Below are 24,809 nucleotides of genomic sequence, written 5' to 3'. Positions count from 1 at the left end.
GCCTGGGGGCTCAGACTAATAGAGAAGCAGCAAAAGAGGGAAGTTCACCCCAACCACGGGGCAACGTGTGGTTGTTCCTGAAATCGGCCCACACTATTGTGGGCCTGCAGGTTCCGTGGGACTCATTCTTGGAGGCTAGATATCTTGTCTTCCCTCGCTAGATATCTTGTCTTCCCTCATTCAGCACTTAGCACAACAGCAACTCAGTGGGTTTGCAGTCAGCCAGAGCTAAACGCCCACCCCAGTGCCTTAGACAAGCTCTTTAACCTCTCTGACCTTGGCTCTCTCATCTGTAGAATGGGATGAATGAGGCTGGCCTTCCAAGGAATTGGGGAGATTTATAAGAGATAAGAGGTAGAAAAACACCCAGCACTCTGCACACTGCCAACATCCTCGCCCCAGAGTTAAGATGAAATAATCAGATAGGACAGTGAAAGTTTTAAAAGCTATAGCAAACCATTTGTGTTATAGGACTTCATTTAAATGAAATGTCCAGAATAGGAAAATGTATAGACAGAAAGTAGATTAGTGGTTGCCTAGGGCTAGGGAAGCTGAGTCCATTTTTTCCTGTCTCCTCTTACTTGAGATTGAGCAATTCATTTAAAAAAAGATTTTTATTTGCCTTATGATTCTATAGGTTGAAAATCTAAGAGCATGCACCAGAGAGGGCCTCGCACTGCTTCAACTCATGGCAGAGAATGGGAAGACCATGTGCAAAAGGGAAATCAAGAGTGTCTGGGCTCAGTATAACGACCCACTCTGGCAATAACTAACCCACTACTGCAAAAAAGGCTATTAGTCCCTTTTAATGACCTAATTACCACATAAAAGCCCCACCTGTCAATACTGCAAGAAAGGCAGCCAAATTTCAACATGAGTTTTCATGGGAACACACCATATTTGTACCACAGCAGAGGCTAAGGGTAGGGGGATAGCTAGAGGGTACAGGGCTTCTTTGACATGATGATGTTCTAAAATTGACTGTGGTCGTGTTTCACATGTCTGTGAATATACTGAAAATCATTGAATCGTACCCTTTAAATGGAATGTATTGAAATCCATTTATGAAAATCCTATCTCAAGCAGGTGTTAAAAAATGAAGGCCATCAACTCTATCAGCTCTTCATAAAAATTAAAATGTACAGAGGAAAAAAATGGAACCACTTGGTAGCAGGATGAGTTACGAATGACCCCACATATACCTCTGGTCTAGGCAGGCCAAGGCAGTTCCCTCAAGTTCAGGTGAGCAGAATCCAATGCCACCTCAGAGTTTTTTGGACTTGAGAACCCAACACCGTGTACTCCCCACTCTGTGAAGGGAATTCTCAGCACCTCTCTCCCAAACGAAGCAATACAGATATAAGTTTGAGAAACACCACAGCCTTGCTGCAACCATTCTCTAGAACCAGCCTTTGTGGCTCCAGAAGACTGAAAGGCCCCAGAATGGGAAAGAACTCACCCTTGAGTGAGACAGCCCGTGTGTGTCAGAGCTCACTCCAGGACACCAACCGCATCCTTCCCCTTCAGAAGTTCTCTGCCTCTGCCTGCCCCTTAATGATACGCTCCTGATGGTTCTGTGCTTTCTTTTGTGGAAGATCTCATCTCTATGCTGAACATAACCCCTATTTGTCATCTCTAGTAAGAACTCCCTCCAGAGCACTAGACCTACAGGGACAAACTATCTCCTGAACAACTCCACCTGAATGTCCCCAAACCATCTCAGGGCAGAAGGTCCTAAACCAAATCTGTCACCCTCTCTCTCCCTTTCTCAAACATCTTCCTCCTACTGGGTTTCTTACTCTGGCTGTTAACATTATCATTCATCCAGTTTCTTAAACCAAAAGCACGGCATCGTCAACGCTCCTCCCTCTTTTTATCTCTCGGTCAACAAGTCCATTGGGTTCTGCCTACTAAATAACTTCCTCTTCTTTGCTTGGATTACCACTGTGGCCTCCTGAGTGGTCCCTAAGCTTCCAATCTCTCCTCATTAATCCATTACCCATACCACTGCGGAAGGGATCATTTCCCTGCTTCAAATGGCTTCCCATTGCTTACAGAATAAAGTTCAAACTCCTAGGCTTGGCTTACAAAACCTTTCATGAGCTGACCCTGTTAGCTCATCTCTTTTTACTTCCCAACTCCACCATGGTCAGGCCCCAGTCATCCAGGAAGCAGGCTTTTGTTCTTGGGAGTGACAAAGACAGACAGTGACATTGGGAAGTCCCCCCATGACTTGCTGATTGACCCTTTCACCCCCCACCACTCCCAGGTCCCTTGCTGGAGAGAGAAATTGTCTAATCCTGATGCTGGCGGTCTTCAATCCTATCATGCCAACTTTGCTCCCTACTGTCCTACTCCCTCCCTCTTCCCATGTGAAAGCAGATGTGTGCTGATGCTAAATGTTTTTGTTGTAACCTCAGTCCAAAATCATGGGCTTTTAAAATATAAAGTAGAGCCGTAATTAATAACATTCCCAATGCATAATCACAGAGCAAAGCAAGGAAGGTCCAGCCCATTAGATCAAACAAACTGAGTGCTCTGAACAGCAGAATCCATTTCTAAAGACATGAATACTAGCTCTAGGAAGCATAAAAGGTCAGATCATTGGCTCAGTTGGACTTGATTATATGAGACTAGCATGCAGATAAAGGCCCCCAGAGCTGGATGGTATGTTTAAGAGATAAATGAAACCAGCAGGGAGTTGGGGGCTGACGTCATCCCCCCTGAAGTTGTAAGAGGTCACAGAATGGGGCCAGCAGACAGCTACCCCAAGGTGAGGGTTTTCTTTGAACACTGAACTGGGATTTGACCCAGAAGAGCCAGGTACACCATCCTCCTCTTTACACAAGATAAAACCCTTCTTGTGGTCACTGGTCAACATGAACTGCACCCCTGCAGTTTGTTCCCCACTTTTCAGTTTGAAATAAAACTCTCTGTTGTTGTCTCTTCTAGCCATCCAAATGATAGAGACAAGACTAACGTGTTTTCCTTACTGGCCCAGCCTGCGAGACTGGACGTAGTGTACAGAGAAGACACATCAACTCTTGGAATCTACTGACTGTGGCCATCTCTTAAGAAGTTAAAATTCTTAGCCCCCAAGCAAAGGGGACATCTCAGAGAGCCTGCCATCATTCCTCACTAACTCCTTCAAATGCCCGTACTGTGAAATTCAGAAGAGAAACAAGCAGGATGTCCTTGTGCACGTCCCCAAGCAGTGACCATGGCAGGGTCATTATCAGTATTGGAGGATGATTTCTTGCTTGGGATTAGGAAAGAGGATGGGCCCCGAGGCCACCGTATCAGGATTCTGAAAGTACCTGGACAGGTGTTGGAAGCTCTGTCTCAGGAAGTGGGCTCCTTATTTTACTGTTGACCTCTTGGGAAGGTTTAATCCCTTTCTTGTGCCACCTCTTAGAACTCTTATCTTAGCATGGAATTGGGACTTACTGACACAAGTTTGGGCTTGTGGTAGGTGCTCAATAAATTCTTGTAAAGATTAGGAAAACCTACAGAGAGATTACTTCTTATGTATTTGAAGTCTCATCCCCTTGAAGTGCACCTTGGGGATTGCTTTGGTCTGAGTATTTGCACCCCCCAATTTATATGTTGAAACCTAATTCCCCAGCAATGTCACAGTATTAAGCATAGTCTTTGGGAAGTTTACAGGTCATGAGGACTCTGCTGTCATTAATGGAATTAGTGCCCTTATGAAAGAGGCCCGAGGGAGCTTATTTGTCCCTTCTGCCATTAGAGGATACATCAGAGGCAGCATCTATAAGACACTAAATCTGCTGGCACCTCGATCTTGGCCTTTCTAATCTTCAGAACTGTGAGCAATAAATTTCTATTGTTTATGAATTACACAGTTTAAGGTATTCGTTATATCAGCCCAACAGACCAAGACAGGGATAAATCTGACCTTGACGTAGGAGATAGAGTTTTTGAAGTCTTTTTCAAGCTACAGAATTCCTAAGCCATTCCTCAGAAAAGAGCTGCCCTTGCCCTCTTTCTGGAGCATTCGAGCAGGGCCAGGCGATTTCCAGGGCAGATCCTAGGAGAACTGAAGCTTGGAGCTGGAAGCTCTCCTGCCAACCTCTCGTGGATGGCTGAGGATGCGGTGGCCCCGGGAGGGTTCAGGGGTCCACCCAGCATCCCACAGGAGTTAGTGGCAGAGCCGTCATCAGAAGTAACTGCATTCTCAAGAAGCCTTCACATAGTCAGGCCGTCCTAGAGTCTGCTGAGCTCTGTTCTCTCTCTCTCCTCTCCCAGCAGTTAGTTAACTCACAAAGAAACCTGAACAGGGAGGGATGGAAATCTGTCTTGGCATTTAGTGTTTCTTTAAATGTTTCTGTGAGCCGAGAAAGAATTAATAAATTCCCCACTGGAGGAAGATCTTGCAAATCCAACCCAGAATTGCTCCTGGATTGGGGGATATTCCAAAACCCTCTTGCTGTTCTGCTGCAGGACACGTCACAGAAGGCATGTGTGTGATGAGTGGGGCCCTGGGCTCCCATTTATTTTCCCTTCCCCAGTCTCCGTGCCAGCCCCAACTGTGGTGATGAGTGAAAACACAGATGAATTTTGGAAACATATTAAGAAGCAATTATGGATTCCTTGCCTTTAGATGCTCCTCCTTCCCCCTTGGGTCCCAAGAATTAGCATAAATTCCTTGGTCAGGAGAAGCTATCAAAATACTATCCATCTGGATCTCATTTCCAGAGCTGTTGGGCTCCAAAGTGACCAGAGTTAAAGGTCTATTCATAAATTTTCCTCTCGGTGCCGCCCGCTGGAGCCCAAACTCTGCCTGCAAGCCGCCTGTCCTGGACAGATAACAGATGGGACCAGCTCAGATTCTGCGCACGCAGCACAACTCTCCACACTGACCAGTCGACCTCTCTGCCCTTCCCAGCCGACTGTGGACTTGTTTCCTTGAACTTCATTTGTCTGGGTCATCTGCTTTTCTGCATCCTGGCAGGTGTGGCAGTCTGAGTTAGCAGAGTACGACCAACTGCCCTCCTCCCAATAGGCTTCTGGTTGAGTAACCCAAGTCCACAGCCGTAGTCCCCCTCCCTGGTCCCCATGGTACACAGGCGAGGTTTCTATCTCGACTCCTTTCCCCAGTGACAGCCAAGAGAGGGAAATGCAAGCTTGATTATCATGCTACTTTCTATAATGTGATGAAGGGAAGATTAATAAAAATCAACTTAAAGAACATGAGACTTAAAAAAAGGTTGATCCAAAGCAATTGAGACACTGATTCAAATTGGAATGAAGGAAATATTTAACAAGTTAGTTAGCTTAGATAAGTAACAAGGAAGGAATATCACTATACATAGAAGAAAAGAAATACTTTATCAGGTATCTGACTAGATAATAAATTCCCTAGGTATTCTTGGGCTGTTTTTCTTATTCTTTGTATTCTCTCACCTCTATGCCAGGAACCGAGGACAAATACCAAATACCTCTTTTTTTTAATTATACACCACTGCCTCAAAAATTCCCCTGTGCTTCATCTATTCCACCCTCTCCCTAGCCCACACCCCTGGCAACTACTATTTACACATTTTTGCTTTTTCCTGTATCACATAAATGTAACCATACAGTATGTAGTTTCTTCCAGACTGGCTTCTTTATCTTAGCAAAGAATTTATCCATGTTGTGGCCTGATAGGTCGTTCTTTTTTATGGCTGGATAGTATTTCATTGTATGTATTTACCCAAGTTTATTTATACATTGACCTATTGAAGGACCTCTTGATTGCTTTCAGATTTTGGTTAATACAAATAAAGTTGCTATGAGCCTTCACATGCACATAAGTTTTCGAATCACTTGTGTATATATCTAGGAGGGTGATTATTTAATCACCTATGTTCAGCTTTGTAAGGAACTCCCAAACTCTCTTGTGAAGGGGCTGTCCCACTCTGTGTTCCCACCAGCAATGAATGAGAGTTCCTGTTGCTCGGTGGGCTTTCCAGTACTCAGCTCTTTGGATTATAACTATCCTAAAAGATTCATAGAGAAATCTCATTATAGTTTTAATTTGCATTTCCCTATGACAAATAATATTGAGCATCTTTTGATATGCTTATTTGCCATCTTTATATATTCTTTGATGAAAAATAAGTTCAGATCTTTCACTGTTGTTTTTTTTTAAATTGGACTGTTTTCTTACTGTTGAGTCTTAAGATTTCCTTTTATATTTTGGATGCAAGTTCTTTTTCTGATATGTGATTTGCAAATATTTTCTCTTACTAACTTGTTTTTTCAATCTCTCAAGAGTGTCTTTAGCAGAGCAGAGGTTTTTAAATTTAATAATGCCTAAATTATCAAATCTTAGTTTTATGGATTGTGGTTTTGATACTAAATTAAAAACTCATCACCAAACCCAAGGTCATACAGATTCTCTCCTACATTTTCTTCTGCAAATGTTATAATTTTCTATTTCACATTTCAGTCTGTAATTTATTTTGAGTTCAGTATTATGTAGGGTTCAAAATCTGCTTCATTTTGTTGCATATATGTGGCAATTGTTTTGTTGAAAACATTGTAATTTCTACATTGAACTGCTTTTATGTCTTTATAAAAAATTAGTTGGGCTGGGGATGTGGCTCAAGTGGTAGTGCGCTCGCCTGGCATGCATACGGCCCGGGTTTGATCCTCAGCACCACATACAAACAAAGATGTTGTGTCCACCAAAAACTAAAAAATAAATATTAAAAATTCTCTCTCTCTCTCTCTCTCTCTCTCTCTCTCTCTCTCTCTCTCTCTAAAAAAAAAATTAGTTGACTTATTGCTGGGCAGGTGCACACTTATATTCCTGCCAGTTTGGGAGACTGAGGCAGGAGGATTGTGAGTTCAAAGCCAGCCTCAGTAACTAAGGCCCTAAGCAACTTAGTGAGACCCTGTCTCAAAATTTAAAAAAAAAATTAAAAAGTAAAAAATGGGCTGGGGATATATACACAGTGGTTAAGCACCACTGGTTCAATCTCTGGTACCAAAAAATTAGTTCACTTTACTTTTGTTGGTGTATTTCTGGGTTCTGCATTCTATTCCACACATCTATTTGACTATCATTACTCCAATACCATACTGTATTGATTACTATAGCTCTATATTAAGTCTTAAAATCAGGTAGTATGAGTTTTCCAATATGTGTGTGTGTGTGTGTGTGTGTGTGTGTGTTATGTCTGTGTGTTGTTCAGGGCTTTGCATATGCTAAGCAAATACTCTATCACTGAGCTACATCCCCAGTCTTTTTTATTTTATTTTGAGAATGGGTCTCTCTAAGTTCCCCAGGCTGGACTCAAACTTATGATCCTCTTGCCTCAGCCTCCAGAGGTGCTGAGATTACAAGTGTGCACCACCACACCCCAGCCTGACTTTGTTCTATTTTAGTATTGTAAACATTCTAAGTCCGTTGCCTTTTCATGTAAAATTTATATTCACTTCATTGATATCACAAAATAATTTTCTGAAATTTTGATTGAGATCACATTGGTTCTATCAACTGAAAAGAACTGACACCTTCATAATATTGAGTCTTCCTATTCATGAACATGAAATGTCTCTTCCATTTATTTAGATCTGTTTTGATTTCTTCCATCAGTGTTTTTAGTTTCTCACTTTAGGTGCTGTACATATTTTATTAGGTTTATACTTAAGTACTTAATTTGGTTTTTTTTGGTGGGAAGGGAGAGTACTCTTACAAATGGTACTGTTTTCTTAATTTTGAACTCCATGTGGTCACTGTTGGTACAAGTAAAATAGTTAACTTCTTTTTTCATTCAAGACACCAATTTTTATTTCTTTCCATTAAACCATTTATCCCTATTCATAAAAGCAAAATGTAGTCTGCAAAGATAGAACAAGGCAAACACCTTGCCATGACTCTTTCCATTAAAAATCGTTAATTTGTATATTCATCTTGTATCCTGAAACCTTGCTACACTGGTTTATTAGTTCTAGAAATTTTGTTTTGTTTTCTTTGTAGATTCTTTGGAATATTCTACATGGGTAATCATATCATCTGTGAATAAAAACAGTTTATTTTCTTTCTTCTCAGTCCACATGGTTTTCATCTCTGTTACTTGTCTTATTCTACTTGCTAGGACTTTCAGGACAATGTTGAACACGAGCAGTGAGAACAGACATCCTTGACTCCCTCCAATTTTAGCACAAAACCATTCAGCCTTCTACCAATAAGTGCAATGTTATCTCTTGGTTTTTCTTATGCTCTTCCTATTGTTAATCATGTCCCCTATTCCTAATTATTTGATAACTTTTATGATGAATGGATATTGAATTTTGTGGCAAATGTTGATTTTTTTTTTACATGATCACACTGCCAGTTATGTGGAGCATGGATTTTTAGGGTGCAAGAAAAGTAACAAGAGACCCTACAAGGGGAGTCTAAAACAAAAGCCGAGACAAGGGTTGTGCTACAATGACTGCAGTGGAGACGTATGAACAGATTCTGGATGTAGGTTGGAAAAAGAGTCAACAGGATTTTCTGGCATGTTGAATGTACTGAGAGAAGGAAAGACAGAAATCAAGGAGAGTTTTTTCTATGGTGGGGCGGGGGTGGGTAAGCAGCTGGGTGGATGGCATTCAAATGTATTGGCATGTCGAAGACTGGGAGAGGAAGACTGGCAGGTCCAGGGCTGCACATCAATTTTGGACATATTATAGTCAATAGCTACTAAACCTCCAAAATATATTAAGGAAAGCATTTGAATCCACAAATCTAGAGCTCATGGGATAAGTCAGGGCTGATTTTATAATTTTAAAAATTGTCTGTATCTCAATGGTATTTAAAACCTTGGAATCTCATGCAATTATCTTGGGAGAAAAATGTAAATGGAGAAGAGAGGAAAGCCCACGACGAAGCCCAGGAGTCCTCCAACATTTGCTGGCTGACTGGGTAATCTGACTCCTGGGAGGGCTTGAATGAGTCAACCACGGAGTTAACAATTTTCAGTGTGTGCTGCTGAGATCCGTAGCTGTGTGCTAGAAAAGATGTATTGGTTCCAAACCAGGAGTTAAAATTCTAACTGCCCCACAATTAACAAAGAAACCTTTAGATACACAGATACTGTAAGAATTAACTAAAGAGATGGGAAGATTGAGGACTATGAATCGGTTAAAAATCAACAGTTAAGAGGGGACTGTTTTCTGGAGGAGGACAGGAAGGTGTCCTAGGGAAGGAGAAAGACCAGGTAAGCATTTGAAATAATCTGGGCTCAAGACCAGGACCCTAGACCTCAAGGTCCCCTTATTGTCATCTCTACAATGGACCTAGCAATTCCCTGCACTAGTCAAAAAGAGAGAGAGAGAGAGAGAGAGAGAGAGAGAGAGAGAGAGAGAATTCCTGCCAAAAGACACAAGAGGTAGGTTCACATCCCAAAGAAGCAAGAAAACAAAAAGCCAACAAGTTGGGAAGTAGAAATTCCTTGATTGGCTTCCTATGGGAACACCTCTTGACATTGGTTGGGCTGGGAAGTCCTGGACAGATGAGTGAGACTTGGGGATGTCACACATCTCAGCACTACACATCACCTCGACATGAACAGGAAAGGTGGGCTGAAATTTTCCTTAGATGTAGAATAACCAAAAAACTCAGAAATAGATTCTTAGCTGCACACTCAGGGCTAGGAGTTTAAAATGGAGCTGAAAGTTATTAAAAACCAAGGTGAGCCACCTAGGGGAATTACATTTAAAAAAAAAAAAAGAATGACCTGCCAACAGCTCTTTATAGATTTGAGGCAGAAAATGGCACGTTATCTGCCAACTCCCAGCCATCATGAAAAGTGAGAGGAGGCCCTTTTTGTCATCCTGGGGGATTGGGAAGAAACTAATGAAAAAGAAGCAAGAAGAGAAGCCATCACATCTCCCTGGGTCCAGTTGACAGGGTCTTTCTACCACAGGGGACACGCCCCAAACTTGGACAGCAGTCAGACTGTGGAGAAAGGGAAACAGTCCGGGGAGATCAAGTACCGTGTCCCTCTGAGGCCAGCATGCTATGATCTGAGTGGTATGAGGACATTGGCATTCAGGAGGTGATTGGTGCCTGTATTAGTTAACTTTTCAATATCTTCGACGAAATACCTGAGGCAAACTACTTCTGAAGACAAAAAAAAAGAAGCTGATTTAGCTCACAGTTTGGGAAGTTAAGGAAATGACCACTCAGCTCTTGTGAGGCTTTTTTGGCTATGTCCCATCATGGTGGATGGAGGGACAGAAGCACATGGGAACCAGCAATCGCATCTTGATACAAGGAGCCAGAGAAAGTTAGGTGGGACCTGGCTCTGGTCTTTATAACAGTGCTGTCTTGAGAACTACCAAATAGTCACATGAGAACTACCTTAATCTCTTCCATGGACAGGGTCCCAGTGACCCAAGGACCTCCCATGATTTGCTGCACCATCACTTCCCAGTACTACCTCCTTGAGCATGAAGCCTCCAACACGCAAACTCCTGAGGGAAAAACCAAATCCAAATCATGGTAATGCCCTGATAAAAGAGACCTAAGAGACATCCCTCCCCCCTTCCATCTGGTAGTGACAGAGCTAAAAGTCACCATCTGTAAGAACATGCCCCTTCCCAGTCCTTGAACCCCTTGGCTCCTTGATGTTGCACTTCCCAGCATCCACAATTGTGAAAAATAAATTTCAGTTCTTTATAAGCCACCCGGCCTTATGGCACTTTGTCATAGCAAGCTCAAATGGAATAAGTCACAGGGATTCAACTATCAATTGCCCAGGAAATACTGAAGTGGCTCAGAGACATAAGATTCATTATAACCACAAATCACCAACCAGTGAGAATAACCAGCCCCAACCCAGGAGTTAGCTGTAGGATTTTTCTCAGAGGTCCCAGGATTTAAATTGCTTTGTCTCAAGATGAGGGAACAAACCTCCCCACACCAGCCAAATCCAGGATCTTAACTCTTTTGTGCAGTACTCAAAGGGTCTCCCCACTCCTGCCCAAAGTAAGGTTTCACCAATCATCACTATCCTTGTTATTTCTCTAAAATTGTACCTGCCACAGACACACATCTACACACTTACACACTTCTCAGTAATGGGAGTTGTAAATATCTCAGATGAGGTCCCGAGATGGGCCTTAGAATCCAGGTGGATGACCATTCAGCTGCGCCAAGGAGTTGAGATTGTGTCTGGAAGAGAAGTCTGGGCTAAATTGTTCGTTGAGTCCATCACAGCAAAGTAGAAGTCATTACAGGCATGGCTCTCCAGAGAAAACAGCTCTGCAGAGGCTGTCTGTCTCTCTGTAGTCTCCCCCAAACTCCCCTCCACCCATATTGGGGGTCAAAAGTGCATCCTTAAAAACCCACTGTTTTCCAGGCAATTCCCTTCTGCAAAACTCCATTAAACTCAGAGGCTACACCTATGTGCAAACAGCCAGTTCTTTCTAAAGCCACATTATTGTTGCTCCAGCAGCCATTTCTAGGCAGGCAGTTTTGATCCGAAATGTTTGCCAAGCAACTTAATATCCAACCGTGTGTGTACAGTGCTTCTGAAAGATATTTGCAACTGGAAATTGTTTGTGTAGAATTCAAGGGAATAGAAATGGACTTTTGTTATGATTGAATTCATTAGCCTCTTATTTTATTTTTCCCCTCTAGCCTCCCCACTTTCAAAGTTACTTTCTTGAGATGCTTTGTCCTCCATCATGAATAAGCCCAGAGCTTCCCCCACCTTTTTTTTTTTTTTGAAACCCAAAGTGGTATCTATCCCTTAGAGAACTTGGATGAAATGATCCAGAACTATTGGCAAATGAAAGCACCTTGTTCAAAGAGTTTCCAGATCACCCCAGAATTTCCTGAGACAGATATCAGGGATCTGAATTTTGTAGGACTGGGAATGTTGACCCTCATCCAAGCCCTCTTCCTCCCGAGGAGTCTTTCAACAGGTATTAACCCATTCCAGACCCAAAGTCAGCAACCCACACCAGCAGGGTGGATGGATCTAGAATAATGGTCTCTTATCCTTCTGATGAAAGACCTCATCATCAATATAAATAAAAAACCATAAAAGCGGAACCTTCACCAGAGGAAAAACAGAGCTGTTCTCACCCCTGAGTGTTAATATTGTGCAGCAAGAAAATGAGCCAAGTTGGTAAAGAAGCCCAAAAACTGGGCAGCACAAATCACTGATATTGTTTTCCTCATGCCATGGAAGTGAGAAAAATGTCTCTTCATTGTTTCTAAGTGAAGGAAATGGGTTATTGTTCAATAAACTTTGCAGTAACTTTCTTATCATTAGATTTGTCCCATCTTGGTTAGAAACCCTCAGGCAGCTCAGAGCCCCTGGGGAGCTCTGACCGTGGACAGCCGTCCATCATCCAGGAGCTGGCGCCGGTTGGTGCACCACCCCCACTCTTGAATTCTTCCCTTTCCTGGCTCTCAGGCACTCCCTCGCCCACTTGCATGCAGGCAGGAGGAAGAGCTGGTACCTCGGCAGGAAGTGAAACCCAAGGCTGTCTGTTTTAGATTCAGCAAGGAGGAGGATGGCAAGATCCCTTGAAATCATTTGCCAAATGAGAATTGGATGCTAGGATTCCAAGAGCTTCCTACTTAACCAACATCCCACTGCACTTATTTATTATTAATTAATGTTTCCTCAACTTCTGTCATGTAAACAATCCAATGAGTGAGTGGTTCTGAAGCAAGGGCACAACTCAGAATCTCCTAAACTGTACTCTCCACATAAAGATGCCCAACTCAGACCTCCATGGTTTCTGATTTGGTAATAACAGCAACAACTTAGACTTACACTGTATAAGTGTCAACTACGTTAAGCCCTCTATATAAATTCCCTCCTGAAGCAGCAGTTGTATACAAGAGGTTCTATTATGATTGCCAATTTACAGATGGAGAACTGGACACACACAGAAGTCAATAAACTTTCCAAAGTCACGCAGCTAAGTTAGAGGCAGGTGGCAAACCCAAATTGCATTTTCCAAGTCCATTCCCTTAGCCACAGGACTCAAGTATATGCCTTAAACTATGTGGGCTGCCATCACAAAATCCCTTAGATTGGTGGATCTGTTGATCAGCTTGATTTAATCACTCCACATTGCACCCCATAAATGTATGCAAGTATGATTTGTGGATCAAAAATAATATTAATAATAAAGAGTAATAAAGAAGAAGAAATCAAGACTTGGGGAGATAATTAACCTGCCAAAAATCAAATAGCTAATAAGTAAGGGAAAGTGAATTTTAACAAAGAAGGGAGATTGGAGACTCAAGATGACTACAAATCTTTCACACTCAAAAAATCATGTCTTAACTGGGTGTAGTACACATGTCTGTAATTCCAGCAGCTCTGGAGACTGAGGAAGAAGGACCGCAAGTTCAAAGCCTGCCTCAGCAACATAGCCAGGCCCTAAGCAACTTAGCAACACCCTGTCTCAAAGTAAAAATAAAAAGGGCTGGGGATGGGGCTCAGTGGTTAATAGCTCCTGTATCCAATCCCCGGTACCAAAAGAAAGAAAGAAAAAGAAAGAAATCATATCTTTTCCACCAGGTTACCTTTCCTATCTTCCAAATAAGTAACACCCAGTCTTACAAAAAAGCACCTGAAATTGGGTAATTTTGTAAACAATAGAAATTTATTTCTCATAGTTCTGGAGGTTGGCAAGTTCAAGGTCAAAGCACCAGCAGCCTTGGTGTCTGGTGAGGACCCACTTTCTAGTTCAGGGATAGCAACTTCTCGCTGGGTCCTCACATGGTGAAAGGGGCACAGCAGCTCTCTGGGGTCTCTTTTATAAGGGCACTTCTCCTGCTCGTGATAGATTCACCCTCATGACCTAATCACCACCCAGAGGCCCCACCTCTTAATAGTATAGTGTTAGGGGTTAGGATTTCCACCTATGAATTGAGGGGGGAGATTGTTCAGACCATAACAGCCAATTTCTACTGAAATATATCCTCAAACGCATATCTGGCAAAGAGCCACTGCACTAAATCTTACTCTAAATGTTCTCATAGTCGAGTTTTCTCCTCGGAGCTGGCAGTCTCATGTGGCAAACACAGGTGTAGCACAAACAGAATGTGTCAACCGCATCATCCCACAGACACCAGTTGCAGCGTGTATTGGCTGTGTTTGGATTTTCTTTTTAATGGGATCTGTTTTTCTGCATATGAATTGTTTTCTTGGTAACAGCAATGAGGCTCACTTCAAACAAGCGGAAGGAAGTTTATAATTTTAAAAAAATTTTACATGTGATTTGCCCTACACTTCACATAGAGGGTACCAACTGAATAATTTAGGGTGTGTAGAGATAATAATGTAGTATGATGGGAAAAAGAGACATGGTCCCAAGTAATACTAATATTATAAGTAGTATGTTGAAGGATGCAGAAGCTTAGAATAAGATCACTGTTAATTCTACCTGAAGGGAACAGGATAATGGCTTTCAAGCTGGTCATTGAAGGATGAGCACAGGTTACCTGTGGATAAACATGAGGACATTCCTATCTGTCTTAGTTGTTTTCTATTGCTATAACAAAATACCTGAAGTCAGGTAATTTATAAAGAATAGAAGCCTATTTGACTCATACTTCTGGGGATTAGAGGTCTAATATCAAGGTGCCAACATCTGGTGAGGTTATTCTTGCTGCTTCATTACATGTCAGAGGGCATCACATGGTGAGACTGCAGGTGTGCTGGCTCAGGTCTCTCTTCCTTTTATAAAGCCACTAATGCCATCATGGTGGGCCCCCTCTCATGGTCTCATCTGATTCTAATTACCTCTCAAAAGCCCTGCCTCCAAGTAGCATTAATACATGACGTTGGAGATTAAGTCTCCAACACATGAAGTGTGGGGAGACACATGTCTAAGGGCTCAGGATGTCTATGGACTAGGGAACAGTGTCATGTGGCTACACCTAATGATGGAAAGTGAGTGACATTAAGCCAGTCTCCAGGGTCTCTGAAACAAGCACACCAGTTCTGAGGCATCCCACACTCAGGGAACAGTAGTGGGCATCTCCAAATGGAATTGGCCTTGGCTGTGTAGAAAGAGCATAACAGAGCTGGTAGGGACAGTGAAGGCCCATCCAGGTGGCTCTGCTCTGAAAATGTCCCCAAGGGGTGAGACCCAAATTCAAGATCCCCATCCCCAATAGAAGACCTGATGCCTGCCCTCACTGGGACTGTTCCAGCCAGTGTTAGCAGAGCAGTCTCATTTCAAGGAAGTAGATGGTAAAAGGTAGATGCTCCTCCATGATGAAGAGGTCAAGTCCACATCCAGGAGGTCTCATTGTACTTCACTTCTACCTCCGCCTGCCTCCTCTACCACTTTCGCCCTTCCTGCAACATAGGACAAGACAGGTACTGTGTGATCCTTTTTGGACTGTGCCTGCTCTGTATAATAGGTGCTGAGGATGAAGATAATCACTATGGGACAGATGCTAATGGCCCCAGCAAACGTGCATGACCTCTCTCTGATCTTCAAACCGGTAATGGGGGACGGAAGGTGCATTACAGATATTCCCACTCAACTTGATCTTAACAGCTTCAGTATTAATGGAAATTTTAATGAAAAACTAAGCCTTGATTAGGTTTCCATGCAGAATTCCCACAACATGCAGAGTCTGGTTAATTTCCCCTGTGCCGGGGGCATGGGCTCAAAATGACAGACACATATACTCTCAGGCAAATTCCCTCCAATCTCTAGATCTTGCGCTTTCCTCTGCCTGTCCAGCTCTTGAGGTCTACAGGATTGGGTGGCTCCCAGGCTCTGAGGCACTTTGGGAAAAGATGATTCTACCATTCCCCATTTCTTGCTCAGAGATCAGGAATTGCCAGGGAATTCTAGAAAGAGCATCCAAGTCTCTTATCTCCCTCTTCTGCTCAGATGGAATCTGGAACTGACTCCGGGGAGCAATAGGCTCAGAGCTTAGAAATCTAAGGGCCTGGGTGCTGTGTTTCCTTGCTGCCTAGCCCTAGAATGTCATATGCTACTTCCCTGGGAACCTGCCATGCTTAGCTGCTTGTGCATCTTCCAGAGAAACACAGAAGTGTCCACTCCCATGAGGTGTCTTAATCATGACAGGCAGATCTATCTAACCCCATGTAGTAGAACACAGCTCCACACTAGGGAATGCAGGGGGTGCAGGAGAGCAGCAGACAATGGCTTTGTCTTGTTAAATCCCAACACAACACAGAGACTTCCTCCTGCCAGCACAGCCCTCTGCTCATACTCCTTGGTCCCCTCCTCATGAATCCTGTGGGTGACACTGTACTCTCTCTGCCTATAGTTCTTGCCCTGCCAGGGGCAGTCCCACGGACATCTGCTCTGCCACAGAATTTCTGTCAGAGAGGATGGTGAGTAGGGACTATGGATTCCTGGCTTCTATTCCAAGTAGAAATATGTAAGTAAGGAGAGGAGAGATGGAGCAAAGAAAGAGAAAAGAAATAACTTTGGAAGGAGTAAGATCCTACGTGCTTAAGGTCATGTTGAGACCCCATTTGAAGCTGAGGTGACTCACTGGGTCTCTTAGTTCTCTGTTCACAGGTCATTTCTGTATCAGGCCACACGCTGCTTTTCTTCTCTCCTACTACCTGTGCCCAGCTTTCAAATGCCTTGCCATGGTTCCAGTCAGTGTCCCCAAAGGCCCAGGGTTGAAAGCTTAGTGGCCAGTCTGTGATGCTGTTAAAAATGGGGGAACCTTTAAAGGGGGTTCCCCCTGGGAGGAAGTTGGGTCACTGGGGAGTGCTCCTGGGACCCTGGCCCCTTTCTCTCTTTCTCATTGCTTCCCAGCTACCAGGCCTCTCCTCCTCGTGTGCCTGCCATGATGTACTATGACACCACAGGTCCAGAACAACAGGACCGAGTGACCATGGACCTAAGCCTCTGAAACTAAGTAACCTTTCCTCTTTATAAGTTGATTTATCTCGGGTACTTTGATACAAAATAGGAAGCCTTTAGTATTCTCCAAGGGGCCTCTACCCAAACCATTTTCTGGTTTCTTTCATAGTCAAGAGATAGATTCCCAAAGTCAATTACAGTTGTTATGGTAATGGTCAGAGTGATGCATTTTGCCTTCTTTGAGCCCCTAATATTGCTATCCACCAGTCACCTGACTCTTCTGTGATCACAGATAGAAATACTGGATTTTCCCAGGTGACATAATTTTCACCAGGTAGAATAAACACATCCTTCACATTTTATACCCTGGCTGAAAAAAAAAAAAAAAAAAAAACCTATTTGGAGAAAACCCATATTATTTCTCCCCTCTCAATAAACTATCTGGCTCTCTCCCTTTTTTCCTCCCCTCTCCTCCTCTTTTGCCTTCCTATTTGCACCCCATCCCCCATGGCCATTTAGTTCCAGGAATCTTTGAAAGATAAGGAATGCTGTTTCCAAAGCCAGGCTTGATCCTCACTTCTTCGAGTTGAAGTAGAGCCTCCTGTTGTTCCTCCCACCACCAAGAAGGCTTTTGCTTGGACCTCCTCCGCTCTGCTTGCATGTAAAATCTCCTTGGTGCTTTTTAAATTCACTCGTGGTGGGGCCCCACCCCAGACGAACTAAATCAGAATCTCTGGCAGAGGAGCTTGTTCTGTTTTGTGCTTTATTTGCCTAGGATATTCCAATGTGCAGCCAGTGATGAAAACTACCATGTCTAGCTCCTGTCCCAAACCATAGGCAGCTGCCCTCAGAACGCTGTCATGTAATAACTGTATGTTCATGTCCTCCAGCTCCGATTAGGAGGTAAGGGACAGGGGTTGACCAGGCCCAAGTGAAGTCAGCAGATCTTGTGCTTCATAGAGGACACATAAAAAAAAAAAACCCTGAGCACAGTGAAACCCTTGACAGAGGTTCTGTAACCCTCCTGAGTGATGTTCCTCTGCCTTCAATTACCCTTTAGCCCAGGTGATTCATGTCTCATTATTATTTGGGACAGAACACAGAATTGTAAAAGTTGTAAGGGGACTTCTCTCATTCTTCTTGCAAAAGGAAGCTGCTCCTGAGCCTGTCTGACAATAGTATCTGTCCTCTTTGTGATAAACAGCATACAACCAAACAATACTTATCAGAAACCCACATGAGGCATGACCCTCTGCTAGTTGCTATTTATTCTAAGAGACAGCGTCCATGCCATCTGGGAGCTTATGTCATAAGAAAAATGACACCATCCAAAACATGGTTACCCAGAAAGCAGTTACAACTTTGTGTGTTTTTTTTTAAGTATGTTTTGGTTTTGAGATCTATTTGGGGTATTTTTCCATGATGTTATATGACAGAAGACTATGGCTGAGACACATAAACATCAGTGGTGTCTGTAAAGACTGGGTTGCTGTGGAGGCGTATTCCTCCCAAGTCTTTCATTCAGCCCCAGGTGATTTCCCCACTGGCCTGTATCTCATTCTCACTATGCAAAAGTCAAAGCAAAGCACTTATTTGCCAAGCCTCTGTCCCCTGTAGCCTCCAGGATGGTGTTAATCTACAGCCCAGGGAAAACCATATTGCATCTTTTATTGGTCCTGGGATGGCTTCATCCTTTACTAACCAAGCCTCATTTTTCTCAGAGTCAGTGCATGTTCTAGCTGGGGGACAGTTTTATGGTTTACTGACTTGGCAATCAATGTGACATTCTGAACAAGATTGCTTCTCCAGCCTGGGAATGGGCAGGTCATCCTTAAAAAAGTTTGCTCCTCCTCCAATGAGCACTCAACCGAATGTCTCCAGCCATTGATTTGGCTCTCTTGGGGAGTCCATAACATCCAGGAAAGAGTTCCCTGCTTGGAAATGGTCCAAAACACACAGTCAGTTCTCAATTAGCCATGCTAATGGAGGGGAGCAGCAGTGCAGACGATACAAACCAGCAGATTATCTGAAAATCACTTTTATTGGCTTCAGAACAAAGGCAATGATGCGACGCGTGTAAGTGTGCATATTCTCGTGTGTGTGCGTCCAGCAGGATCATGATTTCTGGGGGTTATCTGTGGTTTATGTGCCTCAGTGTCTGCATTCGCTGAGGTAACAGTATTTGGAAGTGGGAATAGGTGTCCCAACTGTGTTATGAGTGAGAGAGAAAAGCCAGGATGGAGTAGGAATGCTCCCCAAGGTATTTACAGAGCAATGAAGAGGGGCAGGGAGCTCTGTTTCAGCAGTTCTGTGGGTGGCTCTGGCTTCACACTACCCCTTCCCTTAGGGGACACATTTTTCTCTGCACATTCTCTGAGGTTGGGGGGCCCACTCTCTGCCCCCAGATCCCAGCAGGGCTGTTGGGAGATATCCAAGCCACTCTCTACAGACTGTATATATGCCCCCAGTTGGTAGTGACCCCAAATTTTTATTGCCCCTTTCACTACCAGAATGCCATATAGGAGGTGGAGCTTGCCAGATGCTCTACAGAATCAACTCGAGCACTCACCTTGCAAATTTCTCTGAAAACTAAGCAACTTCTAGACTTTCTTGTAAGCTTATTGCAAGTTTTAGGGTTTTCTTTAAAGAGACCACTTGGTGGGCTAAAATTCTCAAATTCATTGAACTTAAGAATCACTGTGGAAATTGTTTTATTTGCGAATGCCTGGACCCTACTTAAAGAAATTCCAGCTCATTTGTCTGAGGCACAACCTTTAATTTGCAGTGCCATCCAATGTACCATCCTTTGCAAGACACTCTCCAGGAAGATCTGTGTAGAGGATCTGATTTTGAGCTGCAGCTTGAAGATCACTTTTCTTTCAGGGCCTTTTTCATTCCACAATCCATGAGCCTTGCTCCAAGACTAATGTTTGATGGGCCAGTAAATAGTTAAGGATGCCAGGAAGCAGGGTGGCATGGTCAGGTGAGCTAGGCAGAGAACCCAGGTACTTGGGCCAGTGCATCTTCTTCCCAGCCTGACCATATCCAAAAATCCACCGGCAGCACACAAGCCACAGAGTCATCTTAGATGATACAATGATAATAGCTCCTGCTTATTGAGCACTTACTAGGTGGTAAGCATTATGGTAAGTGTTCCACATGAATTTTCTGATTGAATTCTTTTAATCCTATGAGGTGTTATTCTCATTTTTGGGAGAACCCGTGGAGAATCTATCTCAGCCTTTGTAGAGCCAATTTTAAAATAAGAGAAACAAAATAAACAAACCCAGCATGTTTGAGATTCTTGAAGGAAAGACAGCATGTAAATCAACTAATTATTATTAACATTCATGACTACATCCTTGCAGGCAAGAGGAAAAGGGTCTGATTTTCTATAGTTTTCTAAGAGATAATTTAAAGCACAGTGATTAGCTAATTGGCCAGTCCAAATGAGGTTTCTCTTGATGGATGCCCACTGGCCTATTCTCCTTGCAAGACATAAGGGTTAGGTCAATCCAACAGCTGTGACCACTGTCTAAATAGAGTTATCACTTCGAAGAAATTCTGTGCTTCAAAGATCAGGACGGACTAAGTAACGAGTTTTATTGTTTATGTGATTGCTGACTTTCTAAAATAAGCAGTTAGATTCATGTTCCCATAAAGGACACTGTTTCCTATAGATTAACTGGATGTCAGTCTCCAGGCAGAATCATGCAGATCTAGTGGAGGAGCAGGGAGTGGAATGAAGGCCTAAGGCTACAGGAAGAGAAAGCTGGTGACAGAGGCCCCTAAAGACAAAGAAAAGAGCTTAACAAGATGCAAATCCCATTCAGGAAAGCTCTCCAAGTCAATAATTAAAGTATGTCCAGGAATGCAGGGCTGGTGAGGTATAAAAGATCAATAGGTTAAATACTTTATGTTGTTTAATCAGATACTTAGCACAAATCAAATATTACCTTCCTGAGGTTATTAGGCTAAATGAGGGCACTGCGGTGGTGAACATTCATTACTGACACACCAATGGATCATGAAAATAGCAAGGTACATTCCTGAGTCACCTCCAGCCTAAGATGAGAAAGAAGGAGACCAGAAAGCCTTGAGTCCCTGCACGGGACTGAAGTGGCATTTGTGCTTTTTCATAAGAATAGCTTAGGAAGTTGGGGTTACGTGTTTCCCTGGAGAATTAAAGGTACCAATCTTGAAATAAAATTAAAATAATGATCTCCTTGAAGCTGAGAATACACACCACTGTACAAAAATGAGAAGAAATCCATATTATTCAGGACCATGGAAAGCCCCCTCATTCTTGCTTAACAATGACTTCTTTATTTTGTCCATTACCATTGCAGACATGGCAGTTTTGGGGTATTAAAGCTGTGCATCTTGAAGGGTCTTTTCTTGAAAAGCAATCCAAGGAATCTGTGGCCATGACCGAGCCATGACAGTGCCCGTCTTTCTCTGCTAAGCGAATGGACATTCCCGAGGAGAACCTTGTGGATTGATCAGTCACTGGGCTCTGCCAACTTTAGCCTTCCTCTGGTCAGATTACTTCCCTGTCTTTTCCAATGGTTTGTAGTGAAACCAGATTGGAATTCCTCTGAAAACAAAGAGGATGAAAAAGGCAATGGAAATGCAAAAAACATCACAATGACTAGCTGAAGCACAGTTCTCTGCATGGACACATCCACCTGATCCCACCTGCAGAAACCCCAATAGGATCCTCCCAAGCTTATTCATCTTACTGTCTCCATGTGTTTCTCTGTCACTGTCTCCATCCCCTTAGGCCCCCTCACCCCAACCCATCCCCACAATTCCTGGCCCCCTCTGGATGAGAAAAGAAAACAAACACTGCCCTTGCTTTTCCAAAGTGCATGCTCCATTCTGCCATCAGTTCTGCAAGCACTCACCTTGCAAATCTGTTCCCTGCCATACTGAAAGTTTCTCCTGAGCTACTTCTTTCTGGGTTGGTTTTCTTAATCCACTAAAACATGTCAGCCAGCAGGGTTGGTTAGGCAGGGTTCTACCTTTTTGGAAATGATTTACTGATTCCCTAACATTCTAACCCAATAGTTTTCTAACTGGGTTCCTCAGAACTTTGAGGTTCCTGCAAGGTCCCCCCTCTACAATCAGCGCAGAGGCTGAGCAGGCAATGCCCGTGGCCCTTCCACTGCTTGTCACCCACTCCCTTGTATCAGTTTTGTGTGCTCAGATTCTATGTTAAACCTCATTTTTTTAAAAAAATCTATTTAATATAAAAATTTCAGAAGTCATTATTACTATCTGTCTTAGGGTGCGTCATGCTGCTGTAACAAAATGCAACTCATTGGGTAATTTATTAAAAGTAAAATTTATTTCTCTCTGTCTGGAGAAGTCCAAGATCACCGTGTAAAGTGACACCAGGGTTGTCTGGTTAGGGCTGCTCTCTTCTTCCAAGATAGCACCTCATTGCTGCCTGCAGAGCAGGGATGCTGTGTCCCCACATAGAGGGACATCAAAGGGCAAAAAAAGTAAATAAATAAAAGACAAATTTCCTCATCAACATTTTTAATAAGGACACCTAAGACCTCATAGCCTAATCACCTCTAAAGGCTCCTCCTGAACTTTAGAGGGGACACACCTAATTTTCTATTGCTATAATTTATTGTATTTTCTTCCACAACAAACATGATAACAACCCCAATGATAACTAACAATTTTTTCGAGTTAATTCTTTGTCAAGAGTTTCCAACATATTGTCTTACATAACCCATTTTGCAAAAGAAAAAAAAAACTGAGAAACTAGCCTGAAACCTTACAGGTACCTTAGTCACTGCAAACAGTGTCAGAAACAAAAAGAATAAGAGAAAATCACACTGTCCTCAAAATATAAAGAACTAGTGTTTGTTGCGGTGGTCACTGCTATGGCCTCCCCACGCACGCACAACTTAGTAGAGTAGATGGGACTTTTATCATGTTACTATCACATAGAAACCCAAGCCAGGACACATCTAAGGAATCCAAGCCACCAGGACTGCCCTGTTTCCCAGCCTGGGATTTTCCCCCAGTACTGCAGCCCCCTGCCATGATCTGATGTAGCTTTCCTAAGACTCTCTTAGGGCAGATTGGCACACCCTGCTCCAGGACAAGAATTGTGTCATGAAAATTGCAGATCCACACCCTCCTTAAAGTGGTTTCTAGTCTCCAAGGTGATAGCACAGTGGCTTCCTTCGTGCCCTGGATAAGGAGGGAAACAACTTCAGAGGGGAAGACAGAGCTTTGGAGTTGACAAATAAAGAGATTTTTTTTACCCTTCCAAATTCAGTTGTTCATAGGGAGAGCAAAAAGGTGAAGGAGAGAAGAGCAGGTGTGAATGCTTCAGCAAGTCAGACTTTTCAGAGAAACAAAAGCAGCATTTGTCAGAGCAGAGAGCTGCGTAAACCCACCGAGAATTCAAGCAGTTAGCACCCTGGCAAGCCCCTGCCTCTGCCAGCTCTGACCCAGTTTTGAGAGATACCACTCATATTGTTTTCCAGATAAAAGCAAGCTGTAGCAAAAGCTCTCCACCCCTCCGTGAGGCTTTGACATCAGGGAAAATGATCTCGACTCAAGTGACTCTTCTCCTTTCTTACCCTTCCCTCTGCTCCAGCCCTTTGCCCTTCCCTCTCCTTCTCATACATCTTCCTCAGAGCTGTCAAATCACAAGCCTCAGCATGGAGACAGACAGCTCCACCACCACCTGCCTGCAGCTGGAGTGTCTCTCCATGCCTCCTTTCCTTCTGCTTAAAACTGAGCAGCTAAAGCTGTCTTTTGAAGGCCAAGACAGAGCAAGGAGATAGCTCTGGGTTGAAAGAATGAATGACCCTCTGCAGACTCCTGGCCTATCACCCAGTAGGTTAGTGGTAATGTATAAGTCATATGGAAGATGAGGAAGTGAAACCTTTAAAGAAGCAAACTCTTAAAACACCCAAACTTTTGTTGTTGTTGTTGTCTATTTTCAACTGAGAGACATCAAGGGAGCATGGAAGGGGAAGGGGGTGGAGGCTTAGATATGCAGGATCCATATATTATGGTTTAGATGTGATGTCCCCCAACAGCTCGTGTGTGAGACAATGCAAAAAAGTTTGGAGGAGAAATGATTGGACTATAGCCTTAACCTAATCAGTGAATTGATCCCTGATGGGATTAAATGAATGGTGACAGGAGGCAGGTGGGATGTGGCTGGAGGAAGTGGTTCACTGGGGGTGTAGCTATGGGGTGTATATTTGTATCTGGCAAGTAGAGACCTCTCTCTCTCTGCTTTCTGAACATCATGTGAGCTGCTTCCCTCCATCACACTGTTCCCCCATGATGTCTTGCCTCACCTTGAGCCCAGAGGAATGAAGCCTGATTCTATGGACTAAGATCTCTGAAACCATGAGCCTGCAAATAAACTCTTCCTCCTCCACAGTTGTGCTGGTCGGGTCTTTTAGTTGCAGTAGGGAAAGAGCTGACTACAACACCATGGGAGGCCAGGAGACAGAACCGCTCAGATCTTCTTCCATGTCAGCCATGAGGTTGCCTGGCAGGAAAGGGCTCAGGATGTGGCCAGGCTAACGCCCCCTCCAGACAGATGCAGGAGGATGGTTTTAGGGTCATTGTGGTTTTAGCGTGGGCGAGGGGAGGAGATAACTGAAGCTGCCTACTGACACAGGGAGGGGCTCCGTTTTCTGATGGGATCCAGCTGGTGGCCCTGCTGCCATCCTGTCCCTGCCCATCCTCACTGAGCAATTCACACCCGACTTGCTCTGCAGAGCTTTCCTAGACTGTAGAAGGCCCCAGTGTTGTCTCCTCCATTTTCCTGTATCAAGCTTACTATCTGCACCTCTCAGATGCCTGGTTATTCAATCACTCTCTTGTTTACTTAACTTTTCAGCTGTGTACATATATTCTTCACAAGAAAATTATAAACAAGGTGTCTGCATACGCTTTATTATAACCTGCTCTCTTTCCCTCCT

General features: G+C 43.4%; 1 protein-coding gene across 5 annotated transcripts in view; it reads left to right on the top strand.

The window, feature by feature from the left end:
• Positions 1-24,809, top strand: part of Kirrel3 (kirre like nephrin family adhesion molecule 3) — a 560,323-nt gene that overhangs the window by 317,799 nt on the left and 217,715 nt on the right. The gene's annotated exons all lie outside the window — the stretch shown is intronic.

Source organism: Ictidomys tridecemlineatus, chromosome 4 (assembly GCF_052094955.1).
Source record: "Ictidomys tridecemlineatus isolate mIctTri1 chromosome 4, mIctTri1.hap1, whole genome shotgun sequence".
In the NCBI taxonomy this organism is placed as follows: domain Eukaryota; kingdom Metazoa; phylum Chordata; class Mammalia; order Rodentia; family Sciuridae; genus Ictidomys; species Ictidomys tridecemlineatus.
The sequence above is the reverse complement of the archived record's forward strand: the minus strand, read 5'-3'. Positions and strand labels throughout refer to the sequence as shown.